Source organism: Neoarius graeffei, chromosome 22 (assembly GCF_027579695.1).
Source record: "Neoarius graeffei isolate fNeoGra1 chromosome 22, fNeoGra1.pri, whole genome shotgun sequence".
NCBI classification, from domain to species: domain Eukaryota; kingdom Metazoa; phylum Chordata; class Actinopteri; order Siluriformes; family Ariidae; genus Neoarius; species Neoarius graeffei.
In genome coordinates this window covers 60,709,156-60,734,323 of record NC_083590.1, presented here as the reverse complement: position 1 = coordinate 60,734,323, position 25,168 = coordinate 60,709,156, and the positions used below count along the sequence as shown (strand labels likewise).

General features: G+C 44.5%; 1 protein-coding gene across 4 annotated transcripts in view; it reads right to left on the bottom strand.

Moving 5' to 3' along the window:
- Positions 1-25,168, bottom strand: part of LOC132870993 (zinc finger protein 431-like) — a 78,358-nt gene that overhangs the window by 41,457 nt on the left and 11,733 nt on the right. For 3 of the 4 annotated variants that reach the window (XM_060905089.1, XM_060905091.1, XM_060905092.1), the window contains exon 2: positions 1,183-1,338. The exons of the other annotated variant lie outside the window; for it this stretch is intronic. The gene's annotated coding sequence lies outside the window, so the exon portion shown is untranslated. The remainder of the gene's footprint in view (positions 1-1,182; positions 1,339-25,168) is intronic. 4 annotated transcript variants of the gene reach the window in all.

Sequence of the window (25,168 nt, the reverse complement as noted above, 5' to 3'; positions counted from 1 at the left end):
ACGCGAGGTTGTTTTTTGAACATGCCAATGCGGACACGATTTCCCCTGATGAGTTATGACTTCAGACGCGATGCGTGTGTGGAGGTGTGGAGTCCGCGTGATATGTGCGCAAGATAGGCTTCTCATGTGTTTGGAGATCCGCGCTCCGAGACAAGCGCAAGCACCCCCCAGGGAAAAAAAGGGACCCCCCGAAAATATCGGCATAGTTCGAACACTGAGGACAACCATCACATAACTAAACATTTTAGATCAACTATTTTAACTAAATGGGTTATAATAAATAAGCCTGCAGGCAGCCATGGCGGGCTGCCTCAGAAAAGTAACCATTCAATGACAACTGAAAGCCTGCAGCCACGGCAGGCTGCCTCAGAAAAGTAACCATTTGTCCTACCTTAAAACTCGTTTTGCATTTTCTGCCTCCTTTTGTGTATTTTCGACCCTGCGTTTATTTTCTTTCCTTTTCTGAAAACCCGATTTGTGTCCAGACATTTTGTTCTGCCACCAACGAACTAACTCGTCAGGTCTCATCTCTCGAGTCCGCGATGAAGGGCAACAATTGATACATTTTTACAAACAGCCAATAAACAGCCAATAGGGAGGTTGCAACGTTCAGGCTCTCCTTTGCTCACAGACACTCAGTAATGCACTTATTCTCTGTCTCCTGGCAGAAAGCTCCTTAGTTTGCTCCCCTTGTGTCTCAATCACAGCTGGTATTCTGAAGAACGACTTCTTTTCACCTTTCCCAACAGCTTTGTTGGAACACCCTAACACAGCACAAAAGTTTACCATTGTAGGTTTATGATGAATCAAGTGCCTCGTGGGTTTAATTCCGCGCGCTGCCGTTATTTCCCCCGATCACGAGTTTGTTGGTCTTCCAATATGGCGCAGGGTCTGTTTACTTCCTGTTTCCGGTGACGTCAGTGGGAAGGGTCTGTCTGTGTGTGTGTGTGTGTGTGTGTGTGTGTGTGTGGGGGGGGGGGGGGGGGGGGGGCACTTTTACACTCCCGACTTCTCTCTCCCCTTCATTTTACAGACAGACACAACGGACAGAAGGCTGGGGGCTGTTTTGTACGAGAAGGTGGAGGGCAAGGAACCGTACATCAGCTGCAAGCTCTCGATGCGTGAAAGTATGTACAGCACCATTAAAAAGGAGTGCCTGGCCATCAAGTGGTCGGTCCTCACCTTCCAATACTACCTGCTGGGGTGCCCTTTCACTCTCTGTTCAGACCACGTGCCCCTCTAGTGGCTCCACCGCAAGACCAATGTGCGGATCACCCGTTGGTATCTCACCCTCCAGCCGTTTACATTCGAGGTGGTCCACAGGAGCCCCGGGACGTCCTGCAGCAAACAAACAGTGAAGCAACAGGAAAATGCAGCTCTCACCTACACAATCACAGATATGTAAAATAAAAGACCTGAACTTAACTAGTGTGTGTGTGTGTGCGCGCTGTTATACAATTACTGTAACTGTGTATGGTCAGAAAAGACAATAGATAAGCGTAACCGTTGCACAATAACGCTACAAACAATCTGCGTGTGCACCGCAAAGTTATTTAGCTGCTGGCTACCTGCGGCTTGTAGCTTCCAACGTTACTATGTGTCAGTATGGTATAATGTGGTGCGGTGTAGTGTAACGCAGGGATAGACCTCAATCTGCAGAGCTCCGAGTCACCATCTGTATGCAGACGGCCGGATGTTTTTCTATTGCAATTGCGTGGCCACTTCACGTAGCCCCATATGCATTCATTTAACAGTATTCTGCGTGTTAAATAGTTACAAAATTATAATAAAGAGAATAGAATACCTTTGTCACTATACACATGTACAATGAGATTAAAGCATCTCCAATAACAGTGCAAACAGCGTGTAGAGAGGGAGGGGGGGAAGGGGGGGCTGTAAGGGGGGTAAGGTGCACAGTCTGAGGTGTATGTGTTGTGTTACACATTACGGAGTGAGGTATTGCACATATAAAGTATTGCACAGAGAGTCACATTATAAATTATTGCACGAGAGAGTCACATAAGATAAAATATTACACATTATGAATTATTGCAAGGTAAGGTAAGGTGCACAGACTTGAGGTATACATGTGTTGTGTGTAAAGTGCGCAGTCCTGAGGTGCATGTGTTGTGTGTAAGGTGCACAGTCCTGAGGTGCATGTGTTGCACTTCACGATTACCGGGGTGAGGGCCACAGGACGGTAATCATTCAGGCTGGTGACGGGAGACTTCTTCGGCACTGGGATTATTGTTGCAGATTTTAGGCAGGGCGGGATGACTGCCTGAGCCAGGGAGAGGTTAAAGATCCTGGTGAAGGTAGGGGCGAGCTGGTGGGCGCATGCTCTGAGCACCTTACCAGGTACACCATCTGGGCCGGCAGCTTTCTTGGGGTTCACTGCCAGGAGCACCCATCTGACATCGTGCTCCTGTACAGTGAAAGGAGTGGTGTGGGAACTGTGTGGTGGTGGGGGCAGGGCAGGAGCAGATGAGTGCTGCTGAGATGTTTCAAAGCGAGCAAAGAAGCGATTTAGCTCCTCTGCTAGCAGCGCACTCCAGTCTCCTGTTGGCGCATCACGGTCTCTGAAGTTTGTGATGTCCTGAATGCCCTGCCAGACCTCCCGTGTGTTGTTGCTGGACAGGTGGGACTCTATGCGCAGTCTGTGGTCCACCTTGGCTTTACTTATTCCTCTTTTCAGATCAACTTGAGCAGCTCTGTACAGAGCTCTATCACCTGACCTGAAGGCAGCATCGCGAGCCCTGAGGAGTGAGCGGACCTGGCTGGTCATCCAGGGTTTCTGGTTTGGGAAGACCCGGATGTTTTTATCCACCGTCACATTCCCGATGCAGAACTTGATATAGTCCAGCACCATTCCTGTGAATGTCTCCAGCTCCTGATGTTCAAATAAGTCTCAGTCTGTCTGTTTAAAGCAGTCCTGTAGTTTGGAGAGTACATTGTCAGGTCAGGTTGTGATGGTCCTTGTGGTGGGCCTGGCTCTGCGTCTGAGGGGGGTGCAAGCTGGGGAGAGCAGGAAGGAAAGATGGTCTGACTGACCAAGGTGGAGGAGGGGTATGGCTCTGTACGCATGCTTGATGTTAGAATAAACATGATCCAGAGTGTTCTCCCCTCTCGTAGAACACTTAACATGTTGGTAAAACTTCGGCATTACAGTCTTCAAGTTGGCCTTATTAAAGTCTCCTGCTATTATGTGAACACCGTCAGGGTGGGCCCGCTGCTGTTTGTTAACAGTGTTCAGCAGGAGAAAGAGCGCTGTGTTTACACAGGTGTCAGGTGGAATATACACAGCTGTGACAATCACTACAGTTAGCTCTCTCGGTAGAAAAAAAAAGGCCGGCATCTTAGGTGGGGTTTACATTAGACCGTATCAGCGGATCATCAGATTAACGTTTTTAAAACGATTAGTGTGCACACAGCAACACCAATACACGATTTGCGCTCCAAATCACTCCGCCCTGAACAGCGAGTGCTCTCTGGAGGGTGCGCACTCCGGCCCTGCGCAGCTCACAGAGCGCGCGAGTGGAGCGCACGAGCTGTGATTCGGGACTGAGCCGCTGTGTGTGTGATCTCAGTGCATATCACTTACCACTTGCAAGTCGAAGGATGGCAAGCCTAAAGACAATCATAACTACACAATGGGCAGTATTTGCATCAGTATTTGCAGTATTTTCATACTTTTATACTCTTTAATGAAAGGTGATACAAGGCGGAAGTCCGCGCCGTTTTTCAGCAGTCGCGTCACATGACCAACGCCAGCGAATCAGGAAGGTGGATGTCACAGTGACGTTGTCCAATGACGACGCCAGCTAGAGCTCAGCACAGCGTATCCGCATATTCTCAATGTTTACACAGCACCGGACCAGACACGATCTAGATTGAATACGTGGACCCTGGCGGATTCCCGTTTCCCGGCGTTTCCAGGCGGTTTAATGTAAACGGACAGTGCATCCGCGAAGAAAACGAGACAGATACGGTCTAATGTAAACTTGGCCTTACAGACATGTACTCGAGGTCTGGGGAACAGTGTTTATAATTGTTCCGTTGTTACACCAATTATCATGCACGTAAACACAGAGCCCTCCCCCTCTGCTCTTACCAGAATTCTCATTTCTGTCCCAGCGGAGCAGAGTGTGGCCTGCTAGCTGCAAGCTAGCATCGGGTATTTTCGGATGAAGCCAGGTTTCTGTGAAAATTAAAACACATCAGTCCCGAACATAGCGATTTCCAGCGAGTTGTAATTCCAGATCATCCATTTTATGCACCAGGGATCTAGCATTGGAGAGATACAGGCTCGGTAGAGGTGGCTTGTGTGGTTGTTTTCTTAGCATAGCACCGGACCTGCAGCCCCGCTTCTGCTTCCTCTCCCTCCTCTGTCTGCGCCACCTCCTAGACCCGACAACAATCCACGGAGAGCCCGGCGGTCTCGCTATGTCATCTGGGATATTACGCGTCAAGAGGAAGTCGCTTGAAACAGATACCCGATGTTGGTCACTGATGGCTAAAAGTGTCTGGCGGGTATACTGGATGTTTGCAGAACCGATGTTGCACAAACAAGCAAGAAAAAAAAATACAAAAACAAAAAAAAAAAGAGCACTGAAAAGGAGAGCCGTAAGCTGCTGCAACCACGCGCGCCGCCATCTTGCATAAAAAAGCAAATACTTTACGATTTATTTGGGGTATACTGATGAAGTTACTTTTTTTTTTGGCCAAGGGAAGGGTGGCGGGCCAGAATTATAATGTGGCGGTGCGCCACTTTAAAAGCGCCCATGGAGAACACTGCCTGTGTGTGTTACGTTACAATCTGAAATATTGGGTCGTGAAAAACACTAATCCTTTGATCAAAAAGGAACTCATAACTAAATTTCAAACTAACAATGAGTATTCTGTCTGTGAAAGATGTACTGTGTTGCTTGTGATTAATATTCAAATACAGCAAGATTTTGTCCATGCAGTCAGTACAGGGTTTGACTAAGACTTTCAAATTTTCGAGTCCCTGGACTCCATAGTCTTTCAAAAATGGAGTCCTTTATGATTTTGTAGAGTATTTTCCCAATGGGGACTGCTTTAAGTCCAACCCTGCATTACTAAGAAGTGTTTTTATATATGCTTTGATAGAAGAAACCATTGGAAAAGCAAAGTTCTGCCAAGAGACCAAGGCAGACTGATGGTGAAGACCCTCAGTCTCCTCCAAAGAACAACTTCAGGTTGTCATTATCAAGCACAAGCCAAATGTCATTAGTTAATGAAGGTACTTCATTTAATTAATGTGTGCACCTTGTTTTCAGAATCTTTACATATAAAGTAATCAGCTGTTACAAATAATTTAAATAAATAAATAAATAAATAAATAAATAAAGTGCTGGAACTCAATTTTATTCGCTTTAAATCAGTATAAATGTTACGACATGACTAAATATTAAAGTTGCGTTTTCTTAAATATTTTAAATTTTATTTTATAGCACCAAGACTCTTGAGACACATATGGTGTCAGAAGCCCACTGTGCGGCCATAGCAGCAAAGCATTATTGGGTCCAACAAGCAGGTGGAGGAGGATCAGAATACTGTATACTGGCTTGCAACGGAAGAGATACCAAATGGGCATTTAAACTGTCAATGATTTTTAGCCTTTTTTCTTATTAAGAATATTCAATACAAACCTGATTTTTTTAAACAAAAAATTTAACTGAATGAATTTTATATATGTTTTCTTCAATATAATTATGATCCCTTTTTAATGTTCTTTTGCTCCAGTGTGTCTTTGTTCCTAACTGTCAACCACAATCTGCTTATTAGAAAATGTCAAGTGATTCTTTTGCATGTAAATAAGATTACATTATATCTTTATTTCCTTTTTGTTTAAACATAGATGAATATTGGTATTTAATATATTTTATTTAAAATTCATTTTCTTCTTTCAGGAAATATCCATCCTTCCTAGAATTTCAGCGAAACCGTGGAGTGCAGGACATCAACCTAAGGAGGGGTGGAAACTGCACAAAAGAATCCCCGACGGTATTCAACTTTGCTTCCTTGGATAAGGCAAGTTTGATATTATCTAATTTATTACTAACCTATTGTTTTGGTTTTTTTAGGTTTTATAGGTGGTTTACTTTGACAATGGGTGGACAATGAACAACTCCGCTGACTAGAAGAATCCTATAAACAAAGTATATTAGATATACAACCCATAAGATTTTTGTATTAATCTTTACATTGCAGGTGCTCGTTACTAGTCTCATCAAAGAACTCCAGAAGAGCCCCTTTTATTGCAGTTGGCCTTGACGAGTCGACAGATAGGACTATGGAGAAACGCGGCATATTCATAGCCCGGTACCTGTCAAAACAAAGGCATGAAGACAACTTACTTAAAAATCGAGAAAATCGAGGCTGGCCAGACAGCTACCATCTATGAAACTCTTTATCGTGTTTTCGAAGGGTAGAACATACCCATGAAAAAGGTAAACAAAATAATGAATATATTAGTCAAAGGTTATCACAATAAAAATAAGTGAATGAGTAATTATGAATAAATTATACTGGCATACTTTTGTTGCATTAGTTTTACATTTTGCATAGTAGACCAATGAAAAATGAACAGATGAAACTGATTTCCTATAGATATTGTTTTTTTAGTTTTCAGAATATTCGCAGGTAGATTGGTTAGTTGAGTTGGCGCATGCGCATTCTGTGCTATGCACTTCCGGGTTTCCGAGTTGTTTGCGAAGAGTCTTTTTTTCTGCGAATCTTGGCGTTAATCACTAATCTTTTTTTAATTTTTTCCAGTATCCTCTCCTTTTTTATTGTACCGTCGCTTTCCTTTTTGTACTTTCCACTTTTGCCTTCCTTCCCCCCCGGAAGAACAGCAAGACCAGAAGCTTTCTTTTTTTTTTTCTCCTCCTGCGTAAAGACCACAAGCAGAGGCCATTCACATCAGATCTGCTTTCATATCAACAGATCTTCGATTAAGGTACATGAATCTTTTCATCATGGCACACCTTCAGCTTGTTCAGCATGCTGTGTTCAGGATGTTTAGTAGGGGTGGGCAATATATCGAGATTTGCGATATATCTATATATGTTTTATGAACACGAAAAAGATTTTGGCATATCGTATATATCGAGATAATGCTCTAAATTAATATGATTTCGCCACTGTGCTTAATTTCCTTCACTGTGCTATGGTGCTGCCCGCCCCGCCTCCTTCATGTGTTTGTACCCCCTCCCCTCGCGTGTAGGCGGCATGTTAACTCATTCAACATGGCGGCGCCCACAGAAAGCCCGGAGGCAGCAGAACTCGTACCAAAAAAAGGACAAATGGCTCCATTATATGGAGATATTTTGGTTTTAAACCATCGGACGAACAACAGAAAGAGGTCTACTGCCAGAAATGCAAGAAATTGGTGGCAACCAAAGCGTCGAGCACCACGAACCTGTTCAACCATTTACAGGTACGCCACAAACTTTTGTACGAGGAGTGTGCCAGGCTGAGAGTTAATGCAGTGAGATGAGTTTGAGTTTTGTTTTTAAGGAAAAGGTAGGCAATATGTATTATTTCTATAAGTCAAATTATTATTTATGAAATGAGGGTTTTTTTTTGTTACTTAAATGTTTAAGACGCACTTTATAAGAACTGCCTACCCTCAGGTTTTATGTTTGTAATTAAAATAAGGCAATATACAACTTCCTTGGTTTGATAATTCATGTTAAAAAGGGTGCACAAGCACTTTGTTACTAGTACCTGTCTACCTCTAGGCACTTGGCTGCCTACCTGTTTGCACTTCAATAAAAAAAAAAAACCCTTGCTGAATTTGGTGTGTGTGTTTTTTGGGGGTTGTTTTTCCTGCATAGATATCGAGATATATATCGTATATCGAGATATAGCAAAAATATATTGAGATTTTTTTTTCTCCATATCGCCCAGCCCTAATGTTTAGTCATTCTTCCTCCGTCGCGAGTGACAGCTTTATTTGTGAAAAGTGCAGATTAGTTAGCTCTCTGATTGAGAAGATTGCAGTTTTAGAAGCGTGTATCCAGGCTTTAGAGAAGTCCAGTGAGAATGAGAACAGTATAGTTTCTATCGGGGAAAGTCTGGATGCTATAGGTGGAGTTAGTAATCCCCCAACTCCGGCATTAGAGCCCTTACAGCGGGGCGAATGTGTGACGACTCGGCGGCATAAGCGTAGAGCCAAAGCTACCGCTGAGGCTCGCCCACGGGAGCACCGCTCCTCACCACTTCACGTGTCGAACAGGTTTGCTCTCCTTAGTGATGCACCCACTGAGAAACCTGAAAGAGCTCTGGTTATAGGGGACTCTATACGTGAAATAGGGCACATGAAATTAGCTAGGCCTTTAGGGGCACCAGCAGCTTTAGTCAGGTGTATACTGGGAGCCAGGGCACTGGACATAGCAGGTAATCTTTGGGTCCTAGGCAAGTACAGGTTCTCAAGAGTTATCCATGCAGGAGCTAATGATATACGCCTTCGTCAGTCTGAGGTTACGAAGAGTAACTTTGTAGAGGTGTTTAAATTAGCAAAGGCGATGTCCGATGCTGTAGTATATGCTAGCCCCATCCCAATGCGGCGTGGCAATGTAGCTTACAGCAGTTTCTGATCGCTGAACTGCTGGTTGTCCAGATGGTGCTCTGAAAACAGTGTAGGCTTCATAGATAATTGAGCTAATTTTGAGGGCACTGCTGGCCTGTTAGGGTGGGACGGTATCCATCCCACTCGGCAAGGTGCTGCTCTCATTTCTTGCAGCTTGGCTCATAGTCTCAGAACAGGTCTAGTTAATTTCTGACAATCCAGAGCCAAGTCCAGGGAGCACACGAACAGGCTAAACCGACTGTCTGCTAGCTGCACAGAGTCGTCACTCAGGGTCCATTACATCGAGACTGTCTGTTCCCCGAGCTCAACAAAAAAGTAGAAATACTCAGTTTGTTCCAGTAACCTAATCAATATAAAATTACATCATACTAACTGTACAGCTGCTGCCAGCACCTTTGATCTAAAGGTGGGGCTATTAAATATTAAATCTCTCACATCTAAAGCGCTAATGGTTAATGAACTCATTACTGATCAGGAGTTTAATGTACTTTGTTTAACTGAAACATGGATTAAGCCAAATGAATACATAGCATTAAAAGAAGCAAGTCCTCCTGGATACAGTTATATACACCAGCCTCGTCTAACTAGCAGAGGAGGAGGCATCGCCGCGGTTATTTATAATGATTATCTAGGTGTAACACACAAACCTGGTTATAAATTTAATACATTTGAAGTTCTTCATACTCATATAAAATGTATGTAGCCTCGAAAAATAAGCCTACCCAGTTAATTCCGTTACTTATTATTTACAGGCCCCCGGGGCCAGTTTCAGAGTTTCTTTCTGAATTTGTAGATTTTCTCTCAGACCTGGTTATTTCCTTCGACAAAGCTTTAGTTGTCGGAGATTTTAATATTCATTTTGATAACCCAGAAGACCCTTCGAAAACAGCATTTGAGATTCAGTAGGGGTTAATCAGAATGTCATAGGACCAACCCATAATGGTGGTCAAACCCTTGATTTGATACTAACATTCGGGTTAAACGTAAAAAATATAGTCATACTTCCACAGTCTGAAGTTCTCAAATCATTATCTCATCTCACTCAAAATATGTCTGAGTAATAATATATGCATCTCACCACGCTAATGTATTAAACATGCATTCACGTCAACTACTGCACAGAGCTTTATAAATGATCTCCCAGAGTTATCAACTTTGACTGGGTCACTGTCAGCCCCTGCAGAACTTGATCAGGCAATTGAATGCTTCGAGTCAACATTCCGCCATACTTTAGATAATGTAGCTCTTCTTAAATGGAAAATGGTCAGAGACAAAAAATTAGCACCCTGGTATAATGATGACACTCGCACATTAAAACAGACCACTCAAAAATTGGAACATAAATGATGTCAAACAAAATGGGTAGTGTTCAAATTGGAAGGAGAGCTTCCTGAAATATAGAAAAGCTCTTAGTGCTGCTAGATCAACATCTCTCCTCCCTAATAAAAGATCTCATATCATCTCTAGCCGCTTTATCCTGTTCTACAGGGTTGGAGGCAAGCTGGAGCCTATCCCAGCTGACTACGGGCGAAAGGCAGGGTACACCCTGGACAAGTCGCCAGGTCATCACAGGGCTGACAAATGCCGCTTTTCCACTACAAACACGGCTGAGCCGTGCCGTGCTGAGTCGAGCTGAGCGGGGCTGTTGGGGTTGCATTTCGACTACAACCGCGCTGAACCGTGCTGGCTGGAAGTGGGTGGACACATTGGGTGGAGTTAGCGAAAGTGAGTGGACGTAACATGATGTCGTTAAGCAGCGCAAACAGTGACATCAGTGAGCTTTTAAGCGGTAGTCTCACAACCCGAATAGTAAACAATAAACATGGAGGACATGGAGTCGTTAGTGTTGCTGGTCTTGGTGCTGTGGCTTGTTGTCACCGACAACGCCAACAGATACTGGCAAGAGCATATAGATGAGGCGAGGCGCATAAGGCTTCAAAAATTCTCGCAATTATTCTTCTTCCGGGTTTACGGTGTTTACAGATCCCAGAGTGCTCGCGGGGCGTGTGGGCATGTGAGGACACTCCTCCTCACCAATCAGTGCACAGGGGAGTGTCTGCTCACGCCCCCAGCCTCACTCGGCTCGCTTTGGCTCGCTTCAGCCCCACTCCAAAACGGTGCGAGTTTTAGGGGCTAAGCAGGGCTGAAGCGAGCAGAGTCGTGCTGTTTTTTGGTAGTCGAAACGCGAGCCGTGTCGGGCTGAAGTGAGCTGAAAAAGGGTAGTGGAAAAGGGCCAAAAGACAACCATTCACACTCACATTTCACACCTACAGTCAATTTAGAGTCACCAGTTAACCTAACCTGCATGTCTTGGACTGTGGGGGAAACTGGAGCACCCGGAGGAAACCCACACGGACACGGGGTGAACATGCAAACTCCACACAGAAAAGGCCCTCACTGGCCACGGGGCTCGAACCCGGACCTTCTTGCTGTGAGGCAACAGTGCTAACCACTACACCACCATGCCACCCCTCACACACTTCTTTTGTTGAATTGTGTCAGCAGCTCCTTAGGCAGGTTGAGCTTCCTGAGCTGGCGCAGAAAATACAACCTCTGCTGAGCCTTTTTGATGATAGTGACTGTGTTGGTCTCCCACTTCAAGTTGCGAGAGATTGTGGAACCCAGAAACCTGAAGCTTTCAACAGCAGTCACAGTGTTGTTGGTGATGGTGATGGGCAGCAGAGGGGGGGGGGGGGGGCTCCTCCTAAAGTCCACTGTCATCTCCACAGTTTTGAGCATGTTCAGTTCCACATTGCTCTGACCGCACCACCAGACCAGCCGTTCAACCTCCCGTCTGTATGCAGACTCGTCACCATCTCGGACGAGGCCGATGACCGTTGTATCGTCTGCAAATTTCAAGAGTTTAACACACGGGTCACTTGAGGTGCAGTCGTTGGTATAAAGGGAGAAGAGCAGTGGGGAGAGCACACACCCTTGGGGGGGGCTCTCCCCGCTGGATATGATGCTCCCCCATCCTCACCTGCTGCTTCCTGTCAGTCAGGAAGTTTGTAATCCACTGACAGGTGGAGGAGGGCACAGTGAGCTGGGTGAGCTTGGTGTGGAGGATGTCTGGAACAATGGTGTTGAATGCCGAACTGAAGTCTATGAACAGGATACAGGCATACGTCCCTGCAGTGTCAAGGTGTTGCAGGATATAGTGTAGACCCATATTTATTGCATCATCCACTGACCTGTTTGCCCGGTAGGCAAACTGCAGGGGATCCAGCAGGGGGTCTGTGATGTCCTTCAGGTATGACAACACCAGTCTCTCGAAGGACTTCATGGCTACAGATGTGAGGGCAACAGGCCTGTAGTCATTCAGTCCTGTGATATTGGTTTTCTTAGGAACCAGGATTATTGTGGAGTGTTTGAAGCATGAGGGGACTTCACACAGCTCCAGGGATCTATTAAAGATCTGGGTGAAGATGGGAGCCAGCTAGTCAGCACAGACCTTCAAACAAGAGGGTGACACACCATCTGGGCCAGGTGCCTTCCTGATCTTCTGTCTGTGGAAAAGCTGACAGACATCCTCTTCACAGATCTTGAGTGCTGGTGGGGGTTCAGAGGCGGGGGGTGGCAGAATGGCAGGGGGTGTAAATGGGTCTTTAATGACTGAAGGGGGGAGAGGTGTGAATGTGTTGAATCTGCAGTAAAACACATTCAGCTCGTCAGCCAGTTGATGGTTCACTGCAGTGTTGGTGGATGGTCTCCTATTGAGGTATTTCACCCATGTGACCAAGTCACGTGAGACAGCCATTTTGGACGGCACGCTTAAGTCCTTCAGTGCAAGGCAGTATGAGATGGTGGAGACCTTTGCACATTTTAACAAGAAAGTAAGCTGTGATTCGTGTTAAATTGGATCTGTCTTTTATCACAAACACTGTACCCAGCCTTGGTATGGAGCCCTGTTTATTTCTGTGTCCCGTTTCTTTCTAGCCTTTGTTATTGCATTTTATGTCTGATGTCTGCTACATGCAACCCTAGACAAATTAACACTGCCTTGTTTCACTGCTCAGATGGGTTAACAAACACTGACTCATTTACTTTTTGCTATTTTATCAAAATTGCGTTAACTGATAAACTAACCTGAAATGAAATGATCACTGCAAAGTCTGGAGTACTCTGTTGGCTCCCAATCCTGTCTCTTCACAGCTGCAATCCATTTGGCCCTCTTGCCTGGGTCAGTAGGAAACCGGTAGTGATGTGTCGGTCGCGAACGATCCGGTTCAAAGAGCCGGCTCTTTGAAGTGAACGACGGGAGCCGGCTCTTTGGTGGGAGCCGAGTTGGGGAGCCGAATTAGTTTTTTGTCCTTAGGTGCCTCAGAGAGAGAGACTTTCACAAAAAAAGTTGCTGTCTGATTGCATCTTTGTGTTGTCTATTACCATTCAAAGGAAAAAAAGTAGCATGGTGTACGCCTACTTTTTTTGGTTGGGGGGGGTTGATGTCATTCACAGCTGCGAAAATACGAAAATTGGTGTAATGCTTAAAGCTGTGGAGCGCAGGGGAGAGGAGTCTGTGAGGCACCTGAGGAGGGGAAAATCAGCTGTGTATTTTATATTGGTAATATAACAGTTTTGCATTATGTTTGTGAGAAAATAATTTATTAATTGGTAAGTAAGTTTTATTTCTATAGCTAGAACATTGTTACACTGCTATACTTTACAAAGCTTTACAATGGCTACAAAAACTAAAAAATAAAATGGAAAACATCCTATTGATAAAATATAAATGTAATTAATTAACTAATTAATTGCAGCAATTAAATAAAAAATAAAATCTCAGGAGCCGTTTGGGAGCCAAAAGAGCCGGCTCCTTATAGTAAGAAGAGCCAAAAGAGCCGGCTCCCGAAAAAGAGCCGAAATTCCCATCACTAGAAACCGGTAAAAGGAGCGTCTTGCACGCTGTCCCTGTCTGTTGTGGCAGCCCACAGCACAACAAGCAAACACCATGGTTATTGATAGAGTGCTTACTGACAAATTAATCTATTCTAGGTGTCTGTAACACGTTTTTTTTTTTCAAGCTGGTTCTCCCTCTCTGTCTGCAGCATTAGTATGTAGCTTGACGTTCAAAATGGCGGACACCGGGGCGTCACGTGACCCTGTGACGTCAGGTGAAATACCTCAATAGTTAGTAATGTTCTGCAGGCCTCTCTACACTGATGTCGATCGTTTGCTGAAAGGCTGTTTTTAATCTCATCAGCATAGCTCCTCTTAGCTGCTTTCACCTCCATTGTCAGTGTGTTTCTGGTCTGATTATACAGAACTCTGTCTCCACTTTTGTAGGCCTCTTCTTTGTTCTGACAAAGTTGCCTGAGTTTTGCAGTGAACCAGAGTTTATTGTTGTTGTAGTATATGCGGAAGGTTTTGGTAGGCACACACATCCTCACAAAAACTGATGCAAGATGTCACAGTATCAGTCAGTTCATGCAGGTCTGAGGCTGCAGCCTCAAAAACACTCCAATCAGTGCAGTCAAAGCATGCTTGTAGTTCCACTTTGACCTCATCGGACCATCTCCTCACCGTCTTAACTACAGGCTTAGAAGACTTCAGGTTCTGCCTGTAGGACGGGATAAGATGAACCATACAGTGATCAGATAGTCCCAAGGCTGCACGGGGGACAGAGTGGTACGAGTCCTTTAAAACAGTGCAACAATGGTCCAGAGTGTTAGAGTCCCTAGTGGGACACTTAATGTGCTGTTTATATTTTGGCAGTTCATGGCTGAGGTTTGCTCTGTTAAAGTCCCCCAAAACAATGAGCAAAGAGTCCGTATGCTGCCCTCAGTATGTGCGCTGTGATACACCTTGGCAGTTAGACAAACTCCTTCCTGACATCACGACTCTGGAGACAGTTGTCCATTATCCACAGGTTTAATGACGTAAGAAAGAGTAAAACTAAAGCAAACAAAAGGCATAATGAGTACAAATGAAACACTCTTTTATGCTTACACATTCACACAATGTAAATATACTGACTTTTAAATGAACTAAATTACTTTTTTTTTAACCGCTACCTTTTATGTATTTATGGCTTATTTATCAATTATGTTCATGTAAACCACTGTATTTTTATGTATTGTAACATATCATCCACTATTTACTCATATTTATTGTATTTATTCTCATATGAACTTTAACAACGGTCCTAGCTGAGTAGACACAGTAACTGTGACGACTTGAGAGACTTTCTTCATAAAACTTCCCAAACTCAAAAATTGTCACAAAAACATCTACGATCATCAATAACAATGAAACAAATCAATACACACCAACGATGCCATCAAAGGGCATAAGATGCAGGCAGATTCAAAAGGATTGGAAAACTGACGAAAACAATGGCTCTGAGCCCTGCTCTTCTTTTTACTTAATGGTTTTTAAGTCACCTGGCATGTTACAGGTAATTTCCTGTTTCAAAAAAAAAAAAAAAAAAAAAAGCATACAAAATGCTGATTCAACAATTGTAACAAAACACTCCCTGCCTGGCATGAATACAGGCCACTAAATAAATCCTAGACAGTCTATTTCACTGGGCCTCTGGGGGGAAAGAGAAGTACTATCTCACAAACAGGCCTAAGAAAGAGTTTGGTAACCCCTGTCCTTGTAACCTTGACCTCAACCTTTCTCACCTTCCCATCTTCGCTAGGAAAGGTCTGTGTTACCAGTCCAAGAGGCCATTCATTTCTTGGTACTTGACTGTCTTTGAGGAGAACAACACTTCCTGGGTTGATGTTTGGATGAGCGAACTGCCACTTCTTGCGTGCTTGTAGTGTTGGGAGGTATTGCTTTCGCTACCTGTCCCAGAAGATGTTGGACAGGTGCTGGACCTGCTGCCACTGGTGCTTGTAGAGGTCTGAAACTCCAAACTCTCTGGTAGGAGCAGAAAGGACATTTACTTTTTGAGTGAGAAGAGCAGCTGGAGTGAGTATAAATGGGTCTTTAGAGTCAGTTGTCACAGGAACAAGAGGCCTGCCATTGATAATGACTGCCACTTCTGCCATGAAAGTCACCAGCACCTCATGGGTAAGTTTGTCCTTCAGCTGAAGGAACATGGAGTCCAAGATTCTCCTTGCAAGACCAATCATTCTTTCCCATGTACCGCCAAAATGGGAAGCGTGCGGAGGGTTAAAGGTCCAAGAACAACCTTGGCCTGACAGGTAAGTTTTCACAGTTATGTCGTCAATATTTGAGGGTATCTTCAACTCCTTGCAGGCACCAACAAAGTTGGTGCCATGGTCCGAGCAGATGTGTTTGACTGGACCACACACAGCAAGAAAGTGCCTTAGTGCGTTGATGAAGCTGGATGTGTCAAGGGATTCTATAACTTCAATATGAACTGCTCTTACGCTCATACACGTGAAGATTACAGCCCACCGTTTACTGTGTGAAAGGCCTCCTCTTGTTCTACGTGAAGAGACGCTCCAAGGGCCAAACACATCAAGCCCGACATTTGTAAAGGGAACTTCTGTCGAGAGACGATCTGCTGGAAGACTGGCCATCTTCTGAATTGTAAGTGGGGCTCTAAAGGCCAATTTATGCTGACAACCCAGTCCTCACAGACGGTGTTGCAGACAGTGTCTGCGTAGCCCCCCCACCTTCGCAGACGCTCTGCGCGCACCTCCCAAAAATTGTGACCACCGCAGAAGCCTCGCAGACAAGAGGGCTCTGATTGGTCCACTCTACCCGCTGTACACGCACTTCCGCTTCCCTACTTTCCTGGTTTGTTTTGTTTTCACGACCGGCATTTTTAAAAACACGAGCGAAGATGGAGCAGCATGAAGAGCGGTTGATTGAGGAAGTGAGGAAGTACGTACATCTATACGACTCCAGTTCTAGTCATTATAAAAAAAAAAGTTCTAGTCATTAAGTAACCAGAGGATAAACACTCCACTAACCACACCCACCAACTACTCCTAGCGACTTCGCGCCCCCTTGCGTTGTGCCAGTGAATGCAGGGGTGATAGCGTTCCGGCGCGGCGCGCCGTGGCTGGGGAAAAAAAAAAAATCTAGTTCGCTCATTGTCCTGTGTCATTCTGAGATGCGCAGATAGACAGTAAAGGGAATAATTCCCTTTACTGTCTATCTGCGCATCTCAGAATGACACAGGACAATGGGCGAACTAGATTTTTTTTCCCCCCCAGCCACGGCGCGCCGGAACGCTATCACCCCTGTGAATAACATCGCGCATGCCTATTCCCCCGCTCAACAATAAATTACAACTGTCTGCGAAAAGCTATCTGCGAAAGCCTTGTCGCACGAGCATGCAGAGGCCTTAAGCCTTCTGCAGGTTACACACTGGTGAATGATGCTGCTCACTCTTCTCTTGCCACCAACTATCCAAAGGCCAGCTGTACAGACAGCCCCTTCTGTAAACAGACAGCCTTGATGATGGATCTATTCATGGTGGTGTTTGATGAGTAAGGTTGCAACCTGATGTTTGCCAGGAATAAACCACTGGAGTCTTTTCACTCTGACTAAGGTATGCATTGTGGAGGCGGCCTCCAACTCTCAGAAGGCCGTGTGCGTCAATGAAAGGATCCAGATTTTTGAGAGGACTACTTCTAGGGATCTGCTCATGCTTTTGGATACCTTTAATCTCTTGACTGTAGACTTCCTCCTGTACTGCTCGAATAATGATGTGCGACGCTTGATCAGACTCCTCAACAGTGCATCCTGTTTTGCAATGATGCCAGCCCTTACAAGGACTGTCCTTTTTCAAGTTTGTGTTGAAAAGACAGGCTATGTGAATGAGGTGTTATAGCCCAAGTTAGAGACTTCCAGGATGAAAACTTTGAGAACCTTTGAGACCCAAGTTGCTTGGATGTTGTTGTAATACTCAAAGTGGACACCAGAGGGCAAATGTCTGGGTCTGAACCCGGGTCTACAAGCTTGTAGGTGCTCTCCGAGGCACTTGTCTCCAGTGTGTACAGAGATTTGGGTCCACTCAGCCAGTTTGTGTTGTTCAAATGGTCTGCAGTGACAGATCGTGTAGCGTGGTCTGCAGGGTTCTGCTCTGTTGACACGTAGCGCCATTGATCTGGGTGAGAGGACCTTCGGATACGTAATACCCGGTTACTTACATATACATAAAACAGCCTGGTTTCATTAAAGATGTAACCAAGGACTACCTTGCTGTCTGAGTGGAAGGTTGTAGCATCAAGCTGAAGGTCTAGTTCTGCCGAGATTAAGTCTGCTAACTCCACTCCAAGCACTGCTGCACAAAGTTCCAGTCTTAGAATTGTTTGCTCAGGACAGGGGGGGTCAGCTTGGCTTTGCCCATTACAAATCCCACACGGTTATTTCCAGCAGAGTCAGTTACTTTTAGATATGCCACAGCAGCGATAGCTTTTGTGGATGCATCAGAAAAAATGCACAATTCCCTTCTGACAGATGCGGAGGGTGAAGTTGTAGTGTAGGCTCTGGGAATAGAAAGCTGAGACAGTTCTTTCAAAGAAGCTCTCCAGGACGTCCATGCTTCCTCCATTTCTTGGGGCAAGTCCCAGTCACCGTTCTCAGTAGCGAGTTCTCTCAAAATGGCCTTGCCTTGTATTGTGACTGGCACTACAAAACCTAGAGGATCGTAAAGGCTGTTAATTGTAGACAAGACACCCCGTCGAATATAGGGTTTTATCTCATCAGAAACGCTGAAGTGGTCTGGAGGTCCCAGTTGATTCCAAGACTGCGCTGCATTGGCAGTGTGTCTGTATGGAAGTCAAGGTCTTTAAGGTCTTTTGCACAATCTTCAGCTGGAAAGGCCTCCATGACCTCCTTGTTGTTTGCTGCAATCTTGTGCAGTCTTAGGTTTGATTTGGAGAGAACATCCTGTGTCCTTTTCAGCAGGTTGACTGCAGCTTCGACTGTGGGCAGGGACTTTAACCCGTCGTCTACATAGAAGTCACGCATCACAAAATGTTGAACATCAGGGTCAATGTGTAGCTCACTGACCTGAACAGACTGGTGCAGTCCATGAATAGCCACTGCGGACGAGGGGCTGTTTCCAAAGACGTGGACCGTCATTCTGTACTCCACAATGTCTTTAGAAGGGTCATTGTCTTGGAACCATAGAAAACGTAGGAAGTTCCCTTACTGAAAAACAATAGAACATCCATTCTATGTCTGCGGTAAAGGCGATTGCTTCCTTTCTAAAGCGCATCAGTACACCGAGCAGCATGTTGTTCAGATCAGGCCCAGTCAACAGCACATCGTTGAGCGACACACCATTGTACTGGGCACTGGAATCGAAGACCACTCGTATTTGTTTTGGTTTTCTTGGATGGTACGCTCCAAATATTGGCAAGTACCACTGTTCTTCGTCCTCACTGAGAGGAGGGGCTAACTCAGCGTGACCATTCTTGAACATCTTGTCCATGAAAATGAGAAAGTGATCTCTCATTTCAGGCTTCCTTTCAAAGTTGCGCCTGAGCGACCTGAGACGGTCCAATGCCTTTTGCCTGTTATTGGGGAGCCGTTGACATGGGCATTTAAAGGGAAGTGGAGCTACCCAACCGTTATTTGCATCTTTTGTTAGTCCTTCTTTCATTATTTTCATGAAGATGTCTTGGATAAATGGAGCTACATTGTTGTCGTCTTTGGTCTGCTTGAAAATGTTATGTCCAAGGCTGTCGACATCACAGTTTGAGATCTCCTCAGAATGTGTTAGGAGGTGGTTTGTGACCTGGGTGCCACTGTATTTTTCCTTCACACAGAACACATTAGGACACAGGTCAAAGAGGGATGGGCGTCCCCGTTCTGAGGTGTTCATGTAGAAGGCGCTGACTGTCGGCGGTTTGTGAATGCTGCCTAAACATACATTACTCACGACAACCCATCCCAGGTCCAACTTCTGAGCATAGGGTAGGTTGTGTGGGCCATTTATCTGTTTGCGCACCTTATGTACTCTGATAATATCCCGACCTAAGAGGAGCATAATTGGGGCCTGTTGGTCGATATCTGGGATGAGGTGCGCAACTGACTTTAGGTGTGCGTGATGAAAACCAGCATTGGGAGTCGGAATCTCATCTCTGTTATTTGGAATGTCATCACATTCTATGAGGCTGGGCAGTGGGATGCTTACAGTCCCATCCAGAGATTCCACGATGTATCCACTGGCCCTTCTTCCTGTCGCTTTCTTTACTCCAGCACGTTTTTAATGAATAAGGAGCACTTGGACATTGGTCATTGAAGACTTTAAAGAACTGTGAGCGAGCATCTAAAAATCACATACATCTTCACTGCATTGTCAGCATGGCCAGCTGGATACACTTTTACAAGAGATATCTTAGAGCAGGAACGGTCCGTCACATCTCCACCGCAGACGTCTGTGCATTTGGTGGTGACGTGAGGTTGTGGAGAGGTATCCTCCTCCCCGCCATGCTCTGGAGCCGTGTCCATGCCCTTAACCCAGGGTGCAGGTCCAGGGTGAAGCGCTGTGTGATGCTTTTCACTTTTGCATTCATAACATTGGACATTAAATGTGCAGTTCTTTGCAACGTGTGTTGACGAAGCACAACATTTGAAGCAGACATTTTCTTTCAAGAATGTCTTACGGTCTTCGACGGGCTTTTCTCTGCAGGCATGGCATTTGCGTAGTGGGTGGGGGTTTTTAATGTATTGGACACAGTTTGTCACAGTCATCTAATTTCTTTGAAGGCTCTCTAGGATCAGGGTTGGCTTTGGGGAATATCTCTGTTTTGTGAACAGAGACTTGTCGCTGTCTGTTTGGCTTCCAAACTGCTTTTTCTGTCCTGGGAGATGCGTCTGAGTGAGGGACGAAGTTGAAACTTGGATCATTTCTGACACTTGCTTCATGGCAAACAGTCTACGAAGCAGGTAAAGGGGGGATATGAAACACAATGTTGCCACTTGTAGGATGCCCCAACTGATGCCCACCTTTCCTGCAGACCGAAAGGGAGCTTCTGTACAATTGGGTTGACGCCTCTTGCTGTATCGAGGAAAGAGAGGCCAGGTAGGTCTCCTTCGGCCTTGGCTGACTCTAGTTCCATTAAAAGATCACTCAACTTTGTTAGTTTAGAATAATCTCTGTTATTTTTGGAAAGGCATTGATACGTTTGAACAGAGCATCTTCTATCACTTCTGCAGAGCCATAAAATTGTTCAAGTCTGTCCCATATCATAGCCAATCCTGCTGCTGGATGATTGATGTGTATTGCTCTTATGTGTTCGATGTGTTCTGCCGACTCTTTGCCAAGCCACTTAAAACAGAAGATCCATCTCTTCGCTTGGTGTCAAGTTTAAACCTCTGGTTGCATTCTGAAAAGAACATTTCCAGGCTCTGTACTTCCGAGGTTTGTCGTTGAATTGAAGTAGGCCTGTTGCCACAAGCTCATGATGAGCAAAGTACCTCACAAAGTCGCTAATGTTGGAGTCGTCATTATTGGTGTTTGAAGATGTGGGATAGGATTTAAGAGCAGGACGACCTTTGTTGTTTTGAAGTCCAAGACCGTACTCAGGAGTGGCATTGTGGTTGTCAAACCGAACATTGCGTGTCCCATCGACTTTTTTATCTTCATAGATGTGAGGCTGCTGTGAGGTGAGAGGAGTTAGTTGAGAAGCTGCATTGTAGTCATGTGTATTAGGGGAAGCAGCGTTGGCTTGGGCCTGATGGAATGAGCTGGCTTCCAATTTAATAGTTGAAGCCGGAGTTTTGTAGCTAGGGCTTGGCTCTCTTCTTGTTACAACACCATCGTCTAGTAGCTGAGCGTCTGTGTTTTGGCTTGGTCAAGAACATATTCTTGTGTGCATTGTGCAGCTTCCAAAGGACTAGAGTCCAAATTTAACATGAAACTGTGTCTTTCACTGTTTGCATCTACTGCAGCTTCAAGGGCTTCTGCCTCAGCTACAGCAGCAGCTGTCTCTTTTTTATAATTGGGCATCTCTATTGAGGCTTCTAGCTTAGCTTTTTCTAGCTTTAGGTTCATTTCCTCTTCTGCGTAGGACAGGCGTGCCTTTGCTGCCTCTGCTCTCGCTCTTGCCCTGGCTGCAGCGGACCCCGTTGATGATGCACTCGAGTGTGCAGCAGAACATGTAGCACGGGACCGCGTCTTTAATGAAGTTGCTTTCTCGGACATGGCGTTGTCTGGTGATGTACGTCTGTTTAGACACTGCTGTGATGGTCATCCACTGGCTGCGTGTGATGTTAGTAGCATCTGTCAGTTTGCTGCGTTATCTTGCCCGTTAGAAAGCCGTTGTTTTACTATGCTGCCCTCAGTATATGTGCTGTGATACACCTTGGCAGTTAGACAAACTCCTTCCTGACATCACGACTCTGGAGACAGTTGTCCATTATCCACAGGTTTAATGACGTAAGAAAGAGTAAAATTAAAGCACAAAAAAGGCATAAAGAGTACAAATGAAACGCTCTTTTATGCTTACACATTCACACAATGTAAATATACTGACTTAAATGAACTAAATTACTTTTTTTTTAACCGCTACCTTTTATGTATTTATGGCTTATTTATCAATTATGTTCATGTAAACCGCTGTATTTTAATGTATTTTAGCATATCATCCACTATTTACTCATATTTATTGTATTTATTCTCTCATATGAACTTTAACAACGGTCCTAGCTGAGTAGACACAGTAACTGTAACGACTCGAGAGACTTTCTTCATAAAACTTCCCAAACTCAAAATTGTCACAAAAACATCTACAATCATCAATAACAATGAAACAAATCAATGCACACTAACGATGCCATCAAAGGGCATAAGATGCAGGCAGATTCAAAAGGATTGGAAAACTGACGAAAACAATGGCTCTGAGCCCTGCTCTTCTTTTTACTTCCTGGTTTTTAAGTAACCTGACATGTTACAGGTAATTTCCTGTTTCAAAATAAAACATACAAAACGCTGATTTAACAATTGTAACAAAACAGTCCGGGTGTTTTTTTTTCTCCACATTGTTTATCTGGTCAGCCAGGTGTTGTAACGCTTCATTAATACACTTCTAAAAATAATAAATTCTTCTCTTACAATTGGCTATGTACCCAAATCCTTTAAACTAGCTGTGATCAAACCCCTGATTAAAAAAACCAGACCTTGATCCCTGTCAGCTGTCCAATTATCAGCCAATATCAAACCTCCCCTTTATCTCCAAGGTCCTTGAAAAAGCTGTGGAACAGCAGTGATGCTTATATTTACATAGAAATAACATCCATGAAATGTATCAGTCAGGATTTAGATCTCATCATAGCACAGAGACAGCTCTGGTTAAAAGTAGTAAATGACCTACTGTTAGTGATCAGGGCTGTGTCTTGCTGCTTGTGTTGCTTGACCTTAGTGCAGCATTTGATACCATTGATCATTCCATTCTTCTGGACAGACTAGAAAATATTGTGGGAGTTAAGGGAACAGCCCTCACCAGGCTCAGGTTTAATTTAACTGATCACTATCAGTATGTTGATGTAAATGGTGATTTTTCTAGAAATAATGAGGTAAATGTTGGTGTTCCACAAGGTTCTGTATTGGGTCCACTGCCTTTTTCTTTATATATATATATATATATATATATATATATATATATATATATATATATGTTACCTCTGGGTGATATTGTTCGTAAACATTGTATTAGCTTCCACTGTTATGCTGATGACACACAGTTGTATGTTTCTGCAAAACCTGATGAGAGACACCAGCTTAACAGAACTGAAGAATGTGTGAAAGACATTAGACACTGGATGCTTATTAACTTCCTTCTGCTTAACTCTGACAAGACTGAAGTACTTGTAGTAGGACCAAATGCAGCTAGAAGTAAGTTTTCTGATTACACAGTAACTCTGGGTGGCCTTTCTGTTTCTTCACATGCAGCAGTAAAAGACCTCGGAGTGATTATTGACCCCAGTCTTTCATTCGAAACTCACATTGATAACATTACCCGAATAGCTTTCTTTCATCTCAGAAATATCGCTAAGATAAGAAATTTAATGTTACTACATGAAGCGGAAAAACCAGTTCATGCTTTCGTTACCTCCAGGTTGGATTATTGTAATGCCTTACTGTCTGGATGTTCCAATAAATGCATAAACAAGCTCCAGTTAGTTCAAAATGCAGAAGCAAGAGTCCTTCCTAGAAGTAGAAGATATGACCACATTACCCATCTTATCCACACTGCATTGGCTCCCAATCAAATTTCGTATGGATTATAAAATACTGCTATTGACCTTTAAAGCACTCAATGGTCTCACACCACAATATCTGAGTGAACTTCTGCTCCTCTATGACCCACCACGCCTACTTAGATAAAAAGATGCAGGCTATCTGCTGGTACCTCGTATAGTGAAGGCTACATCAGGGGGCAGAGCCTTTTCTTACAAAGCCCCACAGTTATGGAACAGCCTTCCAAGTAATGTTCGGGAATCAGACACAGTCTCAGCATTTAAGTCTAGGCTGAAAACATCTGTTTAGTCAAGCCTTTTGTTCATGGTGTTTATGAGGTAAAGGAGTAGATCTGGAGGGTCCTGTCCTCAGACATAGTGTTTTGGTAAACTGGGATGTATGGATGCTGTCAGTCCCCCACTCGCTTGCTCATTTGAGTTTGTTGATGGTGTAGTGGCTGCTGTTTTATGTCCCGGGGCTCCCTCATGCCTGTGTTAACTTCTGGCTCTCCCCTTTTAGTTATGCTGTCATAGTTAGTTGCCGGAGTCCCTGCTTGTACTCAGTGCAATTTGTATACCGTTCCTACTCATTCAGGTGGCATTGGGCATACCTAACAACCTGTGTTCCCCCCCCCCCAAAAAAATAATTTGTCCCTCTGAGTTACATGTCGGTCCTGGGATCGAGATGCTGACCTCTTCTGCTCCTCGGACCTGCCTAATCTATCCTGGTGCCCTGGGTCTGGTTGGAGTCTCATCACATCGCTCCTATGGAGGACAGCCCCATGTGGACAGTTGAAAGTCACACCTGGAGGACGCTCTGGACACTTCCAGTAATGCTTTTATGGCTGAGGACTACAGTTGACTTGCTAACTTTAGGACTGCAGTTGTCATGAACGGTTTTGCACTCAAGTTTCCATCAATGAAGAGTTTATAACATCAACGCAACTGATGTCATGTTAAAACTGTTAATGCTATAGTCATGTTGTCTGTTGTTGCCCAAATGTGGATGGGTTCCCTTTTGAGTTTGGTTCCTCGAGGTTTCTTCCTCATGTTGTCTAAGGAAGTTTTTCCTTGCCACCTTCGCCACAGGCTTGCTCATTGGGGATAGATTAGGGATAAAATTAGCTTATGTTTTAAGTCGTTCAAATTCTGTAAAGCTGCTTTGCGACAATGTTTAGTGTTAAAAGCACTATACAAATAAACTGGACTTGACTCGCTACGCCTTTTCTCCTTTTTTGGAAAAAGCCAACCCACTCGCTTCACCTCGTCCTCTTCCGGAAAAAGCCAATCGACTCGCTCCGCCTCTTCTCCTCTCTCGGAAAAAGGTAAAAACTTCTTCCTGAACCAGTCCCGTTGTTACAGTTCACTGCACAACAATAAGGCATGTTTTTTCTTTGGAAATTCCCAAATGCATGTCTGCACTCAAGCCGAACGGCA